We start from the raw sequence: 19,661 nt of genomic DNA, 5'->3' as shown, positions 1-19,661 counted from the left end.
TGAGATGTGCTACTAAGAATTTTATATATATATATATATATATATATATATATATATGAATATATATATTCATATTCCAGATCTCAAAGTTGGCGCTAAAATAAGAATCTAAAATCTCATTAAGAAGTTTTCACAGTTCTCATACTGATTTCATCATGTTGAAATAATATTTTGGATATACTGTGTTAAATAAAATATACTATTAAAATTGCCGTCGCCTGTTTCTTTTCAGTTTCTTAGTGTGGCTATGAAACCACCTAAACTTAGATACCTGGCTCGCATTACATTCCCACCAGACAATGCTGTCAGATGGCAGCTAAGCGAACTTCGGGAGAGCTGCACTCCAGTGCTCCTGCGGCCCCTGGTCCTTACGCTCCGCTCCGGGAAGTAAGACTCCCCCCCCCCCCCCCCCACGGAGGGCTTCCTGCACTAGAAGCACTGCTCACACTAGAAGCAGCAGGAAACGAGCAATACCCATAGGAAGTGACTAGGGGGGAAATGATTTATGCTTCCTAAAATTCAAACCATACTATGAATCCTAACAAGAAAACCTGAGAGTATATTTTGAGATTATCTTGAGGGTTAGGACTACCTTAAGTAACAGGTGAAATAGATAGTAACAATGTGACATTTTTTAGAAGCTTGGAATTTCTAGTTGAAAATTATTTCTCTTTATGGTCCTACAAAGACAGTTAAGTAGAAAAGTTAATGAGGAAACTACGCAAGCACACATATGGGTTACTAGAGCCAACTTTGAATACGCTGGGAAAATATACATATATAGGCAAAGCGGAGGTCAAGAACACCTCAGAAGTGTGTTTAGAAAGCTTCAAGGAGAATTTTACACACACACCCCCCCACCACCACACACACTGAAGAAATAAACCTAAGACCTAATAGAGAAATGAATATTTTACAGATATGATTAAAATCCCTAATCAGTTGACTTTAAATTAGGAAGATTATTGTGGGTAGGCCTAACCTACAGAGATCAGTTCTCAAAAGACGGTAGAGAGATTCCAAGGGAGATTCTCCTACTATCCTTGAAGTAGCAAACAACCGTGTTAATGTGGCCACAGGGAGGATAACAGGGTAAGAATCCAAGGGCGGCCCTTTGGAGCCTCTAAGAAGAGTAGTCCCTCACTGACCGTTGACAAGAAAAGCAAGGACACCATTCCCACAAACACAAGGAACTGAATTCTGCAGACCACCAGAGAGCCTGGAAGACCCTGAGCGTCATTCAGACGAGATCGCAGCCCTGGCTGACACCTTAATTTCAGCCCAGTAGGACCGGGGACAGTACCCAGCTAAACCATGCCAAGACTCCTGCCCACCGGAAACTGTGTGATAAGATGCTGAAATTGCAGCAATTTGCAGTGCAGCAATGGAAAACTAATACAGATGACTTCTTCGATTTGAAGAAACATAGTTTATACTATTGCTCTAAAAGGCTGCTAATCTTTTTGCTATCATCGAAACAATTCTCATATTTCACATGATTATGAATGATTCCATTTCACAAGTCAGAAGGATAAGGTAATCCTATTCTCAAAGTTTTACAGGTTAAAAAACCAAAAAACTTTACAGCATCTAAGAATTTTATTTCCCTCAGCTGGGCATGCAAACAATGCTATAACTTAGTATATTTGTTTCTGCCTATTGAAACCAATGACATAGCTCCCCCCTCAAAAAAAAAAAAATCTCAGCCCTTATCCATTTCTTAAGGGATGAAAGTAAAATTGAATGTGTGATAAGAAAAGCTAATTTTGAGATCTAGCATGGTCATTTAATGTTGGGCAATCATCTATTTTTAATATATAAGAAATTAATTTACAGATGATAAATATAGTAGAGAATGGTGATTAAGGTCCTAGGGTCTAGAACCAGACTGCCCAGACAGAATCCCAGTTCCACTAGTAACTAAAGATGAGATCTTGTGCATGTTTAACTTCTCTTTGGCGAATCTGCAACTCTAAAATTGGGACGCTATGAATACTTACCTCCGAAGGCTATCATGAGGACTGAATGAGTTAACACATGCAGCGGACACCAAAGAGTGCTTTGGCACATGTTAAGCATTCAAATGTTGACATCAATATTATTTTTATAATAGTGCCATATTAACACTGAATCCTAGGAAAAGCAACTTGTGGTAGATAATGTAAAAGAACACTTACAAGCCTAATACCTAGAGTCCTAAACTGACATGATTACCCGATTCCCTGCACCCAATCCCCAACTCCTAAATTCTTATTTATCAACATTCAATTTAACTTAGGCATTTTTAATCTTTAATAGAGTATCATTCTGCACCTTGCTCTTAAGTGTTTACATAAAACTTTTGATAAAATTTTACAAAAGCATAAAATTAAAATTCTGGAAGGGAAAAAGTTTCAATGTATCTAATTCTGGTGGCAAATACAGTATGTAAAATGCAACTAAGAGGAAAGAGAAAATCTTTTACAAAACATGTTATAAAATCAATAAAAATTACAGGCTTAAATTTCACAATTATTTTGTATAAGGATATAAACCTGGGAATTGCTTCTCCATGAATCTGTTAATCTTTTTCCTTCTAACATCTGCATAGAAGAAATCCTATCATTTCCCCCTCCTATCTCAGTACAAAATTCCTCCACTGGAATTTAAGAGGCAGCATGCATGGTGATTAAAGGCAGAGATCACAGAGTCAAATGAATCTGGACTGAAATCCCAGTTCTGTGAGTTCTAATTCCTAGCTAGATGTTCTTGGAAAATTTTCTGAACCAGTTTCTTCTGCCACAAAACAGGCTTATTATCACCTATTTCACAGCGACTGCTATGAGGAATAAAATGATGCATGGAAAAAATCTTAACGCAGTGCCTGACACATAATAAACACTCCGTAAGTCGTAATAATGTTGATCAAAACAATAATTATCAAATTATAAAATCAATATTCTTATCCTCAAGATTAACACCCTTCTCCCTCTTGTCTAATGCTTTTAAATAACTGGGGCAGCTCTCAGGTAAAAATCAATCATCATTTAAAAAAGAGAGAGACAGAGAGTGACCTAACCTGGGAAGCACCTTCTTCACCTCCACCTGCCCTCTCCTCATGCTTCATGGCCCTAGTCATTAGCAAACTTGAGAGTAAACACAGACTCTGTTTGGGCCCAAATGCGGAGGCCAAGCTTAACAATTTTACTGAAAGATAGCTCATCCATGATGTAAGAACTAATACTAAACATTCTCCTTTCCAACAAGCTTAATACTAGAATGGGCCCATAGGTGGAAAAGTAATCAACCAAAAGCATCTCTCAAAAAGTACTTTTTGTTCCATCTTTAGTTTTTTGAGGAAATTCCATAATGTTTTTCACAGTGGCTGGACCAGCCTAAATTCCCACCAACAGGGCACTAGGGTTCCCTTTTCTCCACAACCTCGCCAGCACTTGTTGTTTGTTGATTTGTTAATGATGGCTATTCCGAGGGGTATGAAGTGGTATCTCATCGTGGTTTTAATTTGCATCTCTCTAATGGCTAGTGATACTGAGCCTTTTTTCATGTGTCTATGGGCCCCCTGTATGTCCTCCTTAAAGAAGTGTCTGTTCAGGTCCTTTGCCCATTTTCTAATTGGATTGCTTGTCTTTCTGCTGTGGAGTCATGTGAGTCCTTTATACATTCTGGAGATAGTGATCCCACTGCTGGGATTATACCCTAAGAATCTTGAATCACCAACTCAAAAGAACCTATGCACCCCAATGTCCATAGCAGCGTTACACACAATAGTCAAGCGCTGAAAACAGCCCAAGTGCCCATCAGTAAATGGACCAAAAAATGGAATACTATGCAGCACAAAGAAAGAAGGAACTCCTACCCCTCACGACAGCATGGATGGAACTGGAGAATATTATGCTAAGTGAAATAAGCCAGGTGGTGAAAGGCAAAAACCATATGATCTCACCAAAAGTGGACCAAATCAACAAAGCAAACAAATGAGCAAAACTGAACCAGAGACATGGAAATAAAGAAAAACTGACAGTGACCAGACAGGGGTGGAAGGGGGAGAACAGGGACAGAAGAGGAGGGGCAAGCCAAGGACCATGAATAGAGGACTCAAGGGCACAGACAACGGGGTGGGGATTGACTGGGGGGGAGGGGGGAGAGCAATGGGAAAAAGGCGGGACAACTGTAACTGAACAACAATAAAAAATTAAATTAAATACATAAAAAAAAGCAAACAAATGTTGGATCAAAAGTCTCCTTACTGATTCAAGAAAAAATCTACCTCACGAATCGGGGGTACCAAATATCTAGGCTGTTTTACTTCTAGGACATGCTAAGAATGCAGGACAAAAAAGTTTGCATGGAATCTGTCAACTATTTGAACTGGCTGCTAATTCCATAAATAAATGTCAAATACCAATGGAGAATACACTAAGCACTTGGAAACAAAGGCGACAAGATAATATCCGCCTCACCCTGGCTGGATGGCTCAGTTAGTTAGAGCGTTGTCCTGATACACCAAGGTTACAGTTTGATGCTAGCTCAGGGAACATACAAGAATCAACCAATGAACGCATAAATAAGTGAAACAACAAATCGATGTTTCTCTCTCTCTCTCTCCCCCTCATAATCAGTCAATCAATCAACAAATAGATAATATCGTTCTCATATAGAGCCTATTAAAAACCTTCCCAGTTTTGTTTTTTTCTCTCTTCCATTCATTTGTTAACGTACTATATGCCTACTATGTAGCAGGAAATGTTAGGCACTTGGGAGTGAACTAAAAGGATAAATAAGACATATTTATCCTGGTCCTCAAAGAACTAACAGACCAGTAGAAGAGAAAAATACAAATAATTAGGCTAAGTGCTATAAAAGCCACACAAATACTAGGAGAAACAATAAGAATGTACAAACTAACTCTACTTATATAAATCAGCACAGTTTTCCTAGAGACGATAATATTTAAGTAGGTGTTAGGAGTTATATATTCCACGTATGAAAAGAAAAAAAAATACTCCAGGCTGAGGAAATAACAAGGTACAGGGACAAAAATACAGAAAGGTATATTTGTGAATACACACTCACAAATAAGTATTAAAGTATATACATGTTGAATACAAATGGATATACAGTCAGTGTTTAGATACACGTGAAGGAAGTCATCTGAACCAGAAAATACAGAAAATAATGTGATTGACTATGTCCCCAGTTCTCCCAACTAATAGCATTTAATTTTCTCTTGTAAATAAAGGGATAGTGCAAGGAGATTTCAATGGTAGGTGGAATCCTGGACTAGAAAGGCTCTCCCTTAAGCAAAGTGTCAATTTAGGTAGGAATACAAAGGACAGTGGCAAAGAAATCCATTTCAAAGCTCCTAAAATGGACAGGGAATGGTAAGGGTTCAATATTAAACAGAAGGGAGGAAAAAAGGAAAGAAAAAAAAGTCCCAAATTAAAGAACACTCGATGTGGTGAGCGATAAAACATAAGAGGTGTGAGGAAAATCCAAGCTTTTCAAGAGATCATTTCCGTTAACCTTGATACTTGCTTTTGTCATTCATACATATTTGCCTTTATGAATATTTACACATATGGCACATTTCTTAAGCCCCCTACTCTTGATATACTTTTACAGGAACATTTTGCCACTATAAAAAATCCAATTAGGAAAATCTATCTGGACACCTTCCCTAGTTTCTGAGTAAGTGTAAGCACTCTCAGACTACTTTTAGAGTAACTGCTATAACCTTTTTTAAAACATCATAAAATCTATTAATATTCCTTTATGCCTGTCTTCTAAAATGAATGTTAAATGAGGACTATTCCATGTCTATGACCTACCTTTCTTAATAATCAGTTTTTATTCAGAATTTAACTGGCAAAGTTCCTTACACAACGGAAATGAATAAGAAACTGAGAGCAAGGTTGCCCAACCCTGTTACTATTGATATTTTGGACCAGTTAATCTTTTGTTGGGGTGCTGTCCTGTACATTGTTTTTGCCTGGCCTCTACGCTCTACATACTAGTAGCACCCACACACGCGTGCACCTCCGCCAAGTTGTGACCCTCAAAAACATCTCCAGATATTGCCCAATGTTCCCTGGGGTCATTATGTGTCAGGCATTAATCTGCGCTTCTTATTTATTGTTTTCTTTAATGTAACAATATAGTAGCCATGAGGTAGCTGTTGTTTTCCCCATCTTACAAAGTAAGAAACTGGAACCAACAGAGATAAACAGCTTGCCAAAAGTCACACAACCAATCGGTGTGGTAGTCTGTATCTGAACCCACATAATGGTGGCTTGAGTCCCTGCTCCTAATCACAATTATGCCATCTCTTATTTAGGCCTCAGCCTTTAATTTATCACCTGATAACTGGAGAGTATTATTTTGAATCTTATTTGGAAATAAAAACCAGAATTATCCATACAAGTGGAAGTTAAAAGGTTCCCAACCTCAATTCAGGATAAATTAACAAGTGTTTTTTAAGTACTGACTATATGCCCAGTACCAACTTTAAGAACTAAATGGTTCAAAGAAAAGGAAACTACCATTTATTAAAGATTCAGCTCAAGACCTTTTTCATACATTATCTCTCTGAAATCTCACAACGTCCCTGTGAGGTAGGTATTATCCCTTTTCAAGTGAGGAAGCTAATAAGACCTGGAATAGAAAAGTGGTCCCTGACCTAAAAAGGCCTACCATTTAATTGAAAAGACCAGAAAAGAACAGATCAATAAAGAAAAACAGAGAATAAGCACATTAAGTATTTCATTTAACAATATAGAGTACATGCAAAATAGAAAACAGGCTATGGGAAAGTATACAGTGAGTCTGGAAATACTTCTTAAAAGAGGTTTCTCGTATCCCCTCTCTGAAGACAAGACTTGGACAAGCAAAAGGTGGTGAACTGGGGACGAGCCACACTTCTGCAAACTCTGTAAAACAGAAGTCTGTGGAGCAAAAGAAAAGCTCTGTGATGGCCAATTCAAGTAGTGGGCCAAGGAAATGAGTGTAAGGCTGTCATAAAATAAAGATCGAGCTGTAGCTAGAGACAATGAAATTGGTTCCAGGATTTTAGGGTGCTCCTGCCACAAAACACTCTTAAGCACAGCAACAGGAACAGATAAAGAAGACCTGAAGGTGAAGACTGATAGGGTGGGTTAACAGTGGCTTAGACAGAAGAAGTCAAACACCAAATGGTCACCCATTCGCGTGATGTATTTTGTCTCCCCAAACCAGACCAGGTTTCAAGAGCACAGGAATTTTTACATTTTGTTCAACTAGATCAGTGCCCGGCACTGAAGGTGCTCAGTTAATATCGGTTTCTAAATAAAGACAGTAGTATTCTAGTGACATATTCAGAAGCAAAGACCAAAAATGCCCTCAGCATTCAAAAAACCAGCGACCTAACAGAAATAACAATAATTTAACATTATAGTACTTATTATTATTGCAACAACTAACACTTATTGAGCACTAATTCTCAGCCAGACTCCGTGATGCATTGTTGTACTCAATCTTAACTTCCCTGTGAGAGAGGTAGGTACTATTATTATCATCCCAGTTTTACAGGAAACACACACAGCATAAACTTGTCCAACCTCAAAAAGCAGCACAGCTGGAACCTAGGTCTACCAACCCCAAAGCTTTCCTCTCAACAACTAGTCACATATATAGAATTACAGGCATCTCTCTTAGGCAAAGCTCAAGAAATGTGGCCTATGAGGAAAAAAGACAACAAAAAGAAACTCTAAAGGAAGTCAAAAACAGTTTGTGGGTCCCAGGTATTGTGGAAATTTTCCCACACACAAATCATCCCATATGGATTAAAATTTCAATGGTTTAAAGAATTCAGATGTTGAAAAGCTAGAAACTGGAGTCACTCATCTAATCAACATTTCAAAGGGTGGTAGATAACAAGTGGTAACACCCCAAGTCCACAACCCAAAGAAATAACAGGGTGTGACCTCTGACTAAGACTGACCTCAAAACTTCCGGAGCCACTCGCCACTCTTTCTGGTGTCTGCCTCTTCCCTCCCTCCTCTGCTGTGTCCCCCCGCCCCCAGCCCCTGTACATCCCGTCTCTCCTCTCCTACTAAAAGGCCTTTACCAAAAATCTGAAATTTTGTTATTTCCTGCTCTAAATTTCTCATCTAGTAAGTTAAAATTTGAATGTTTCTCTTAACGAAAAAAATTCTACCTGCATAATACTCCATAGAAAAAAGCTGCCCCACTCATTACGGTGGCATTCCGAAGTTTCCATGACCAAATTCCCAGTAGTGAATTTAGAACCCCAATCATGCAAAAGAAAACTAGTGACCCACATGTTTACCCCACCTTCTGGTATTTTACCTACATAATAAATAAGCAGGAAGATACCATGCTCTTCTCCCAGCTATCCAGTAGCTTATTCACAATTATAAAATTCTTTTTTGAAACTCTCTTAAAATGGAAACTCTAATTGCTACCAACTAGGAAAAATATTTAAAATACTGAATTTTTTAAAAACTAGAATATTCACCTTGGCTGGTGTGGCTCAATGGATTGAGTGCCAGCCTGTGTCAAAGGGTCACCAGTTCAATTCCTAGTCAGGGCACATGCCTGGGTTGTGGGCCAGGTCCTGGGTAGAGGGTGTGTGAGAGGCAACCACACACTGGTGTTTCTTTCCCTCTCTTTCTCCTTCCCTACCCCTCTCTGTAAAAATAAATAAATAAAAATCTTTAAAAATAACTAGAATATTCATTAAATTAACCACTTAACGAGAGATCCACTAATATTTAAACAAATCTAATTTCTGCATTTACACCAAAATCTAAAGCAAAGTAGCCATAAAAGAAGACATCAGAAAGTGAGAACAAGAGTTGGCAAAAAAAACTCAGTGCTAAGAAATATATTTCAATCTTTCCTTTCTGCCTTTGGATTTTTTTCATACACTTATCTTAAATATACAGTCCTATTAAATAAACAGACTATGAAGGCATAGCCAAATTGTTCTCAAAATAGAAATACTTTCCAAATACAAAAGCAATCCAGAAGCATTTATTTCTTGTATTGGCCAATAGAACACTGATTATGCCAAGCTTGAAGGAAATGTTATTTCTGAAACTGGTCTTGTATTTAATAAATACTAAGCATGAAAATGGAATATCAAACACTAACACAGCTAACACTCTCTCTAATCATTTTAGGAAAAGAAAAAAAAACAAAATTTAATTAAAAATAGAATCACCTACATAAAATTCCTCCAATTTTAATTTGAAATGAGATGTAATAATACAGATAAAACTTCTTATACTTCTTCATGATTTCTTTAAAGCTCTTTATTCCCAATGATTAAAGAGATGGACAGTTAAAAGACATGATAACTGAATTACATCCAGATATTTCCAAATGGACAATTTAAAGCACAGTCACTTTCAGAGATAATCAAATTATTTTAAAAACAGTTCTTGCTGATCTAAACACTACTGAGGTCTTTGGAAATGAATTCAAATTCCAGTTATGTTCAAATCAGTCTTTCTTTTCTATAAATAATAAGTATATTAGTTCTGCCATTTCTCTAGTTTTAAAAAAATTTTAAATAAAATGTTAATAAGTCATACACTAGTTCAGATGCTTCTGAAAGCACTGCAGAATCACTTCAGTATTATTTGTCAAACTCAAGGTCTGAAATGAAATGTTGAACAACATAAAGGCTCACTTTAGCCTGATGTCTATACCACACTTTAAAAAAATCTTTAACTTAACAAGTTAGCAGTGATCAGTCACATTCCTATATGCCAGGCACAGGACTAAAAGCCTTGCGTATGTTTTATATCATCTCATTTAATCATAACAAGAATCCTGTGAGGGACATGGCTTTTCCCCATCAACAGGTGATAAAGCTAATATTAGAAGGATAAACAGTGTGTCCAAAGCCACATGGCTAAGAAATGAACTGCCTAACAAATGAGTCTTCTGCCTCCATAGTATGACTCTATTTTATTAGGTAAATGCGAAATGAATTAGCTGTATGCTCCTGGCTCCAGGCACGCACAATATTTTCAACCATTAGATAGTTATGTTAATATTATTCGTGAAAGCAACTCCTTCTCAGATCTAGAGAATGTCATGCAAAGGCCTATTATTTATTGCTCTTTACACTGCTCTAAAAATATACCATCCTGAAAGTCTCATAAGATAAATACATTCTTCCAAACCCAAACCAGCAATTTCTGTGATATTTCACATATCGTACTAACATACAGACAGACGCTCCTTGGCTTATGGTAGGGTCATGTCCCTATGAGGGGTATCCAACTTGTGGCCCACAGGCCACATGCAGCCCAGGATGGCTGTGAATGTGGCCCAACACAAAATCATTAATTTACTTAAAACATTAGGAGATTTTTCTGTGATTACACGTCACAGTGTATTTAACGTGTGACCCAAGACAACTCTCGTTCTTCCAGGGTGACACAGAGACGCCAAAAGGCTGGACACCCCCGCAACCCATCATAAGTCGAAAATGTATTTATTGGAGGGGCTGAGAGGATGTGGTGGGTGGAGGTGGAAGAGGGTATAGCGGGGAAAAACGGTGATGGAAAAAATAATTTTAAAAAATACATTTACTACACCTAACCTGTCACACATCATAGCTTAGCCTAGCCTTCCTTAAACGTGCTCAGAACACTTACATCAGCCCACAGTGAAGCAAAATCCTCTCGCTGCCGCTGTCCAGCACCATAAAAGAGTATCATACCTCTTACCGCTAGCCCAGAAACAGACCGAAATTCAAAATACAAAGTATGGTCTCCACTGAATGCGCATCACTCTTGCACCATCGTAAAGCTGAAAAGTCCAAGACAAACCATCATATGTCAAGCACCATCTGTATATTGCTGGTTTAATTCAAGATGCTGTGTAACGAATAAACCAAAAACAAACAAAAAAAAATAGTATCTTATCCAATGGTGAGTCTCTCAGATGAAAGGCTAAGTGACATTAAAAATATTTTGCACTATATACTCATATGTTTTAATATTTCCTCATTCCAGAACAGCCTTGCAGAAAGGAGGACCTGACACAAAACATGAGGTAGCTGTACACACAGACACACTCACAACACGCTACCTCCTTCCTAAATCCACCCAATTTCCAGTAGCTACCTTTCAGCTGGAAAGAAAGGGCAGAAGAGACACAGCATAGCAACAAAAACCGCACAATATCTCACCCACGAGCTATCCCTTAGGTGATGAGGAAAGAGCAAAAGATAAGATACTCAAGCAATAAGGTCTCTTGTGCATTCTTGTTTATTATCTTTCTGCTACCTGCACTGCAGCTACAACACAAATGTATTAGGCTTGCTATTTAAAAAAAAAAAATAAAGTGTTATTCAAATTATTTTAAAGGTTTTAGAAAAATTGTTATACATTAGTTTGCTGTTCAATAGCCATATCAAGTACAGATGTTCCCTCAAATATTTCACAATTCTGAAACTGTAAATATACTTTTGTGTATAATTATTAGAAAATATATATTCTATAATGTTTGGGAAATGTCATATGTATTTAGAAAATATACTCTTAACACACTGTGAAAGATATTGTGAAAAAGTATCAATAAGGTATCAGAAGAAAACAAAAATCTAAAAGCACATTAAGGCATAAAACAGACTGATTTATACATAGTGGAAAAAAGTCTCAAAGTAAAAAGGTTTAACTGCAAGAGTTCCTAATTTGAAAGTAACTGTAGTCATCTGTTTATAATGACAATTCAGCTACACTTAAAAAATAAAAATACACCTTTCCTCTGGCCCCCTGAAAGTGTCACCTGTAAAGAATATTTCTATTTGGAATATTTGCAGATGAGATGAGCACCTGGTATCTCTTAAATTGCCACCTGCCCTTAAGCTTGAGAAAATAACAGAAATTACTTGAAAAGGCAAAAATTAACTTGAAGATTTTTAAAAGACTATGATTCCTCTCCTAATGAAGAGAAAAGCAACTTTACAGTGACCCTCCAAAAGGTATAATAAAATTGTCAGATTATATAAACTTTTCTTTTAAGGAAGAGAAACTGGAGTACCAATTACATATGTAGAAAAACTACATAAAGTAAAAGCAGGTTTGAAACTAACTAAAAACTGATCACTGCTGCAAGACTAACACCCTCCCCTGCCACAAACAGGAGAATCCTCAGATGAATAAAATTTATGAAAACAGGACAAAAATATGCCATCATCCAATGCAGGTATTTGTTTACATATGAAATAAATATTTTGATACTAGCTACAATGTAAAATTACACAGAATGAATTATCCTTTCTAAAACACATTTGAGACAGACTCACCTAAGAAATTAACCCATGGGACATTTACTGTGTGGGTGCCTCTCACGCGCCCCTTACTGGGGACTGGCCTGCAACCCAGGCATGTGCCCTGACTGGGAATCGAACCAGCAACCCTTTTCTTCGCAGTCTGGTGCTCAATCCACTGAGCCACACCAGCCGGGGCAGGATACACAAAGCTTTTTAAAGTATACTTTTACACGATGTAAGTAATTTGTTAAGATATAATACTGTACTTGAAACTGACAAAAATTGTGGAGCCAATCATCCTACATATTGAATTGGTCACTATAAGAAATTACAAGTCTAGGAGACAAGTATCAAACCTTAACATTCTCATAATTTGGTTAATAATTTCATCTGATCCAAGCCAACCAAAAACACTTCTAATTTTAAATCTAAAGTAAATGCTTTATAATTTATTTTCAGAACATTTCAAAATTATATCCATAAGCTCCTTTAACTTTTGGCCATGATATATATAATCTCCAGTATATCACTATGTGCCAACTATGGCATCTATAAACAAGAAACACAAGTAGTCCTCACTTTTTCCTGTATCCCTTTATAGATGGCATTGCCACTGCTCCTTAATCCACAGTTTTCATCACTATCTTGCACAGTAGACTCTATGCCTTAGGCAGAATCATATTAAAACAACCCCCAAGAAACACATCTCATTTAGAGAAAAGGACCACCTAAAATAGCCAATCCAGATTTGTAATAAATGAAGCTCATACTGTATTGTTGGAGGATCCAACAGTTGTCTACACCTGTGGTCCATAAACCGCATGCCAAACCCAACTTACCTCCTATTTTTATGCATAAGGCTTTACAGGAACACAGTCACACTCATTCACTTACATATTCTCTACAGAGACTTTCACTACAAGAACAGAACTGAATCGCTGAGACAAAGGCAAGGTGGTCCAGGAAATCTAAACTATTTACTGATTGACACTTTCCAAAAAAAATAAGTAAGTTTGTCAAGCCCTCTTCTACACAATGAAACAGCAGAGGAGAAACAAGACTTTTCCAAGCACCATCTCCGAGTACATGAACTGGGTTGCCACTAGCCTGGGCATGGCCTCTGCAGTCTGTCCCCGGTGCTAAAACACACAACTGCATCCCTAAGGCTCGTTCATCCCAAAGTTGCCAAAGCAAAGCACACGTGAGGCTGCCATTCCCCACTACCAGAGTCCACCTCTCCCACTGTCATCACTAGTGAATCACGTTAAAAGGCCGCCCCTTAAATTCATCAAAACGTGGTTTCACCGGCATAAAAAAATTGTCGTGGAAAATAAGGGTAAAGAGACGAGGCACCGTATGTTATACATTCCAGTCTCTGTACCCTCAGTCTCAGATCTAGCTCCTTGTTTAAACATCTCTTCCCCAGAGGGTTCGACCTTTTGCATAACCACTCTTAAGAATAGGCCAAGAAGCTACTAGGAAAGTAGAGGATTCAAACTTGGCAACGCCAAAGTGTGGATATATGGGTTCCCTACCTCACAATCCTAATCCTTGTTAGACTCAACTAAAATGCTAGCCACACTAGCTGCAGGGTGAGCACAAGGTTAAAAAAAATAGAAAAGGACAGTCTTCCAGTATCTCATACCTCAAAGATGTCCGAATTTCTTTTAAGTGCCAGGTTGGCGGGGGGGAGGGCGGCGGTGGGTGGGTGGGTGGGCAGGTGGGTGTGTGTGTGTGTGTGTGTGTGTGTGTGTGTGTGTGTGTGTGTTTTATAAAAGGGTTTAAAGAAAAGAATTTTCAGCACTTCTGTGCCAACACAGGGATATCCCCTTCATTGTACAGGACACAAAGACACTCACCAATACTAGCAAGGGAAGCAGCCTTCTCTGCTGGCTATTTTTAGCCCTACTTTGACATGTTAAAGACCAAACTTAGGGTAATAATGTTGGGCCAACTTGAAAAACATGAATATGGTGAAAGAAATCTGTCTTTTTATGTATTTTAAGTTTCTTGACAGTGAAATCCTATATATTCTTTTGACCTTAACTTCAGAGGACCAATATACTCTACAAGTTCATAAATATAAACTTGTTTCAAAAATATACACTCATATACCCTAAGACTGAACTGGTGGCCATGTTTAAAGACCATTCCTCCCTTTTCAACTTCAGCTCCTTTCCACTCTTAAAACATTTATGTTAGGGACAGTTTATCCATTCTCTGATCTTACGATAGCTGTGGTTAAGTTTAACAGATTCCCCCTCCTCCAAGTAAAAATACCCATTTTTCATTCTCCATCAGCACTCTTGAGAAACCTCAACACTATGAAAAAGACTCCCAGCTCTACATATTTTCAGCATATCACTCATTAGTTTAACTAGCTTATTGTCTTGAGACTGCATCAATTTTCAACATTTACCCTAAAATGTAAGGTTCAAAACAAAGTACAATGCCTCCAAATTACAATAATTTCTGAATTATTTTTTACAAGAAACCACTAGCAACACACTAAAATACTGGACGGATGTTCTTTTTCTCCCCTTAATCTGTATAACTCTTCAATGACCACGGTATAAAACTGTTGGGTCCCCAGAAAAAAGAAAATACCAACCCAGGTATAATGCGCCATGGCCTAAAATACAGTTTCTCCTCAATCATCTAAAACATACATTGTTTTCAGTTGCTTCTGTGATCTGTAAACATGTATCTACACAATACCCTTTGACCCTAAGCCTATTCAACACCTCCCTCTGTGGTTCCCTCAAGTTATTTTCCTAATTTCATTTGTCCTTCACACCCTCTAATTCCAAAAGTCTTAGACACTTCTTCCCTAGCAAGACCTTCCCAAATTCGGTTCAGATATTCCAATTAGTCCTGCATAGTTCAACACCAACATTTCCCTAATGAAAAATGTACAAATACATTTATATCTATCAGGTACCAAACACAGTATCTGGCCTACAGTGGCAATAGATAAATAGTAGTCCATTCCATCTTTCCTACACTTTTGTGTAATTCGTGATTCATTGCCTTTGTCACCTATAAGTAAAAGCATCTCAAAGGTCGGGATCCCAAATATTTTGTTGTTTCTTTGATACCCAAATACGCAATAAAAGATTATCATTATTTTTTAACCAATCAATAGTCAAAGCAATAAAAAGTCTTAAAATTAGTAAATGACTTTGATGGAGTACAATCTACACTCAAACTATAGTCTGGTGGTTTCTCATCCCTTCCTCCCCACCCCCTAAAAAAAAACCTATGAAAGACTCGACTTTTCTTCTTCCTGACTCTGTACAACATGGGGATACATTAATTCCTCAAGGTCACAAAATAAAAGAACCAGAGACATTTGTTTTTTATTTCATGTCTAACATTACATCTACTACTCAATATTTTCATGTCAGTACCCATTTAAAATAAACAGAACTTAAAGTTCCTTATAAAAGCATAACAAGAACAAGGCACATAAAGAAAAAACAGGAGGAGAAGTTCCTGAGGAGAGCAGAGCGAACAAAGGGGTGGAGGAAATTAGTCTAAGACAAAAAGGGTCCGGAAAGCTCACGGTAAAGAGAAACAATCAAAATCTGTAAAACCAGCAAAAGATGAACTCCAGCTTGTTCTAGCATTTGTCAAACCACACACCCTGGATGCGTCCTGCAATGTGAAAAAGACAAGTTTGGGATAAACTCGTAGAACTCATTACTTCAAAAGACAAAAAGTACGGGATGAAAACGCTGTTTGAGAAAGTTGTGAATAAACTGAATGGAGATCCTGCCCAGAGAAGTTAGCATAGATAACCCCAGGCTGCATCCACTCCCACAAGGCTGCCCCCGCGAGACCACACAGCAGTCCGATGCAGTCCGCCCTATGCTTGTTCTGTTAGATAAAGTTCCACCCTGTGCCAGAGCCTTAAGGTCTGTATAAATATACGAATTGCTAATTACTTTCCTGCACCTTCATTTGGCACCCTAAGAGGATACCTAAAATATAAATCAAAGATTTTATAGATTTCACCTCTAGAATAATAGAAGGAAAAAAAATCATTCTTCAAAATATTAAATATCAAAAGTTTCTCATTTGGTAGAGAAGTAAAGAAACTCAAATAAGTAAAGCCTCAAGTCTGCCAAGTAAAAAAGTGCTGCTGGCAATTAGGGCATAAGCTATGCAAAAAAAAAAAAAGAAAAAAGAAAAATTAATTAAGTATTTGGGTAGGAATAACAACTTTTATACACTGGCTAAAGTACAGAATGCCCTTCCCCAATTAAGTTGTGATTCAGAAGAACTCAGATTTCCTAGAGTAACTGAAATCTGTGACAGTGTCCTCCTGACACACAGGAATTGGACCCAGAAAAAGAAGACTTAAAAAAAATACTCCTGTACTGAAAGGTACTGAAATGAAAATCTCTTCAAGGAAGAGTGCAAAGAAAAAAAAAAAAAAGGAATTTTACTTCCAGGGGCTCCGAGGAGAGGAGGTTCCCACTTGAGAACCCCCAAGTAAGAGTTGCCCAGACACAAAAACGACAGCGCAGTTTCGACCCCGGGGCACCAGGAAAAGGTGTATCACAGCGCTGTCCTTTGTGTGCACGCATGCTCCGGCTTCCCCAATTTCCTTTTGTCAATTACTGGCCAGAAAGGTGCAAGTGTCCACTCCGGAGAAAGACAGAGCCCCTCTAAGGGAGCCTGTCAGCTCGAGTATTACCCGTACAAGAGCTAACAGGCTACACAGAGGGCTGCCTGCTCCTGCCGCGAAGAGTACAGGTCCCTCCTCCCGCCGGTGCACTCCCGGCACTCCGGGAAACCACCCGCACTACTCCGGGAGGGCGCACCGGCATCCTCCCACTTCCCACCCCTCAATCCCTTTCCCGGGGCCACTCACACTTTAGAGGAGAGCCGTGACGCTGGGAAAGGGGGCTGGTCCCTTCCTCCTCCGGGCTGAGGCTGCTGCTCCTGCCGGTGCAGAAGGCTCCGACCCGCGCGATGCGGAGGAAGAAGCGGGGCTCGGGTCGCTCCAGCAGGCAGCCACCGGGTCCCTTCCGCGCTGCAGGAGCAGAGGCGGCGGCGACCTGCTTACCTCCTCTTTTCCTCTTCCTGGGTCTCTTCAGGCTGTCTTCTGCCCGTCCTGGGCCACCGCTCCCGGGACAGTCACGTTCGGGAGGCTCCGGATTTTGTTTTTATAAAGTTTCCTCTGGGCGGAGGCAGCGGCCGGCCCCCCGGGTCCCCCCGGCCCCGCCGCCCTCGGGGCTGGGGCGGGGGAGGGGGTTCTAAGAACTCCTCCCGGAGTCCTGCCGAGGAGCCGGGGGGCCGGCGACTGGCCAAGGGCGAAGACCCCCGAGGGGGCTAAGGGGAGGGGGAAGGTCAGGAAAGGACCGCGGCGCCGGTCCTGCTCTCCCCGCCGCCTCGGCCGCCGCTTCACATCGGGGTCCCCGCCCCCCGGCCGGGGGTGATTGCTGAGCTTGGGGCCCCGGCTCATACACTCCGGGGCGAGATGCTAAGGCCCCGGGCGGGTGGCCGAGGCGGCGGCGAGGTGGGGGACCTGGCCGGCTCCGCTCGGCGCCGCCCCCGCTCCCGGCTCCAGCATGTGTCGCTACGGCTGGGACCCCCTCCCTACACCTTGGGGGTCCCTCGCCACGCGCCCCGGGACCAGACAGAAGCTCCGGCCCCTTCTCAGCGTCCTCTCACCGCGGAGCAGCTGGCTAGCCCCGGCCCGAGGTAGCCGCCTCCCTGCCCCCCAGCCGCCGGCTCCGGCTCGGGCTCCGGCGTGTGCAGCCGCTGCTGCCGGCCGGGAAGGTGAGGGGGGGAGAAGAGCGGTGGCCGCCGCTCCCGCTGGCCCAGGTTAGGGCGGAGGTCTGGGCGGTAGCCAGTGCACGGGGGCGGGGTCTTTCGGATGCTCCCAGGCTCTCACGCTCTCGGCGGCGGTGGCTGTAGCGCCCGGAGCTCAGATCGCTGTCTCGCTCGCTCTGTGCGGGGCTCTCGCCTCACTCCAGAGAGAGAGGGGCGGGAGGAAAGTGGCGCAGACGGATGACGCAAGTAACCTAGCAACCACTCTCCTCCCCCCGCCCTTTTCTTTCCGCTCGGAGGCTTCCTCCGCTGGCCTTTTTTCCCCGTTCCAACTACCCCGCCCTGGGCGACTCTGGCGCGCTCTGATGACGCTCCAAAGGAAGAGGAAGTCGGGGCTCCGCGAGCGGGTGGGTGCGCCTCGGGCCGCGGGACTCTGCCGCTACCGCCGCCTCTACGGCCGCGTCAGAACTGAAGAGAGGAAGGGGAGGAGCCGAGTGGAGTCTAAGCTGCCGCCTGATCTTACTCTCCGACTCGGGGGCAGCGGAGAGGGCTTGATCTTTTGTGGTTTCCTTCAGGGCAGGTGGTGACTGCTCCTTTGGGAGCCAGGAGGAGGCCCAGGCCGCGCGGCCATGCTCGGGTGCGCACCACCTGAAGGTGAGGCATTTGGCCCCAAACGAGCCTTTGAAAGCTGGGCTGAGCAAGTTGTCCTACAGCCTGATCCCCTCGCTGCACCTGTTTCAGGGAGCGAGCGCCCCGCCCTTTCCGTGGTGTGAAGCGAGATCAGGCGCTGGATAACGTGTCATCGGACCAGTGAATGTTTAGTATAAGAATGAATGAATGAATGGTGAATGAACGAACACTCGCGGAGCTCAGAGGAGTGGGTGAAGTGCTAGCGCTTTGTAAACTGCGTAGCACTGTAAAGATGGGAGTTGTTTGTAATACATCCCCTTTTCGCCTTCCCCCAAAGGAAATAGGGTGCAGCTTGAGCACCAAGTCACAACCTGAGTCTTACTAGTGAAAAAGGAAGCGAATTGCCCGGGCAAGGGAAGGGAGCCGTCCTCCCGGAGATTGTGGGAGGATTTTTGACCGTTTTTCAGGGGGAGGATTTAACAGTACCTCGCTTTAGGTAATCATTTGTGCTTGTGGTTTGAAGCTTTGGAGAACTGGCCTTGGTCGTGCATCGGTGTACATTACCGTCAAGAAATTGTGGCCTGTGCTTCAAGTCTGACTCAAAAGCTATTTCCTTTCTGAAATTAGTATTATTGCTGGTCTGCTGCTTTCCCTACAGGTGTTACCCTGGAAAGTAAATTCCAGTAAAAACTCGTGAAGTTGAATGTGTGGTTCTCTCAGAAAAGAAATGTTAAGATAAAAGGACCAGAATCCTCAGAGCGTACCTGTCCTGGTGAATAGTGTGAGAACGAGATAAATGCAGCAGGAATGATGCAGGGAGACAGAGGTCGCCGGTCTGTCGCTGGGCCTGGCACACCTAACCTCGTCCGGAAAGGGCGGGAGTGGATGTTACAAGTCTTTCTGCCTCCGGGAATTAAGAGCAAATTTTTATAGGCAGACTTGGGAGGCTCGGGGGTTTCTG

At 41.2% G+C, this 19,661-nt stretch overlaps 1 protein-coding gene across 2 annotated transcripts in view; it reads right to left on the bottom strand.

Annotated features, from left to right (window-relative positions):
- The window catches only part of FBXW7 (F-box and WD repeat domain containing 7), a 166,374-nt gene extending 148,117 nt beyond the window's left edge, over window positions 1-18,257 (bottom strand). For both annotated transcript variants that reach the window (XM_054562473.1, XM_054562487.1), the window contains exon 1: window positions 17,169-18,257. The gene's annotated coding sequence lies outside the window, so the exon portion shown is untranslated. The remainder of the gene's footprint in view (window positions 1-17,168) is intronic.
- Window positions 18,258-19,661: the final 1,404 nt, after the last annotated feature.

Source organism: Pteronotus mesoamericanus, unplaced genomic scaffold, assembly GCF_021234165.1.
Source record: "Pteronotus mesoamericanus isolate MK-2021 breed Mesoamerican mustached bat unplaced genomic scaffold, CSHL_Meso_final contig_163, whole genome shotgun sequence".
In the NCBI taxonomy this organism is placed as follows: Eukaryota; Metazoa; Chordata; class Mammalia; order Chiroptera; family Mormoopidae; genus Pteronotus; species Pteronotus mesoamericanus.
This window is presented reverse-complemented; position numbering and strand designations above follow the sequence as displayed.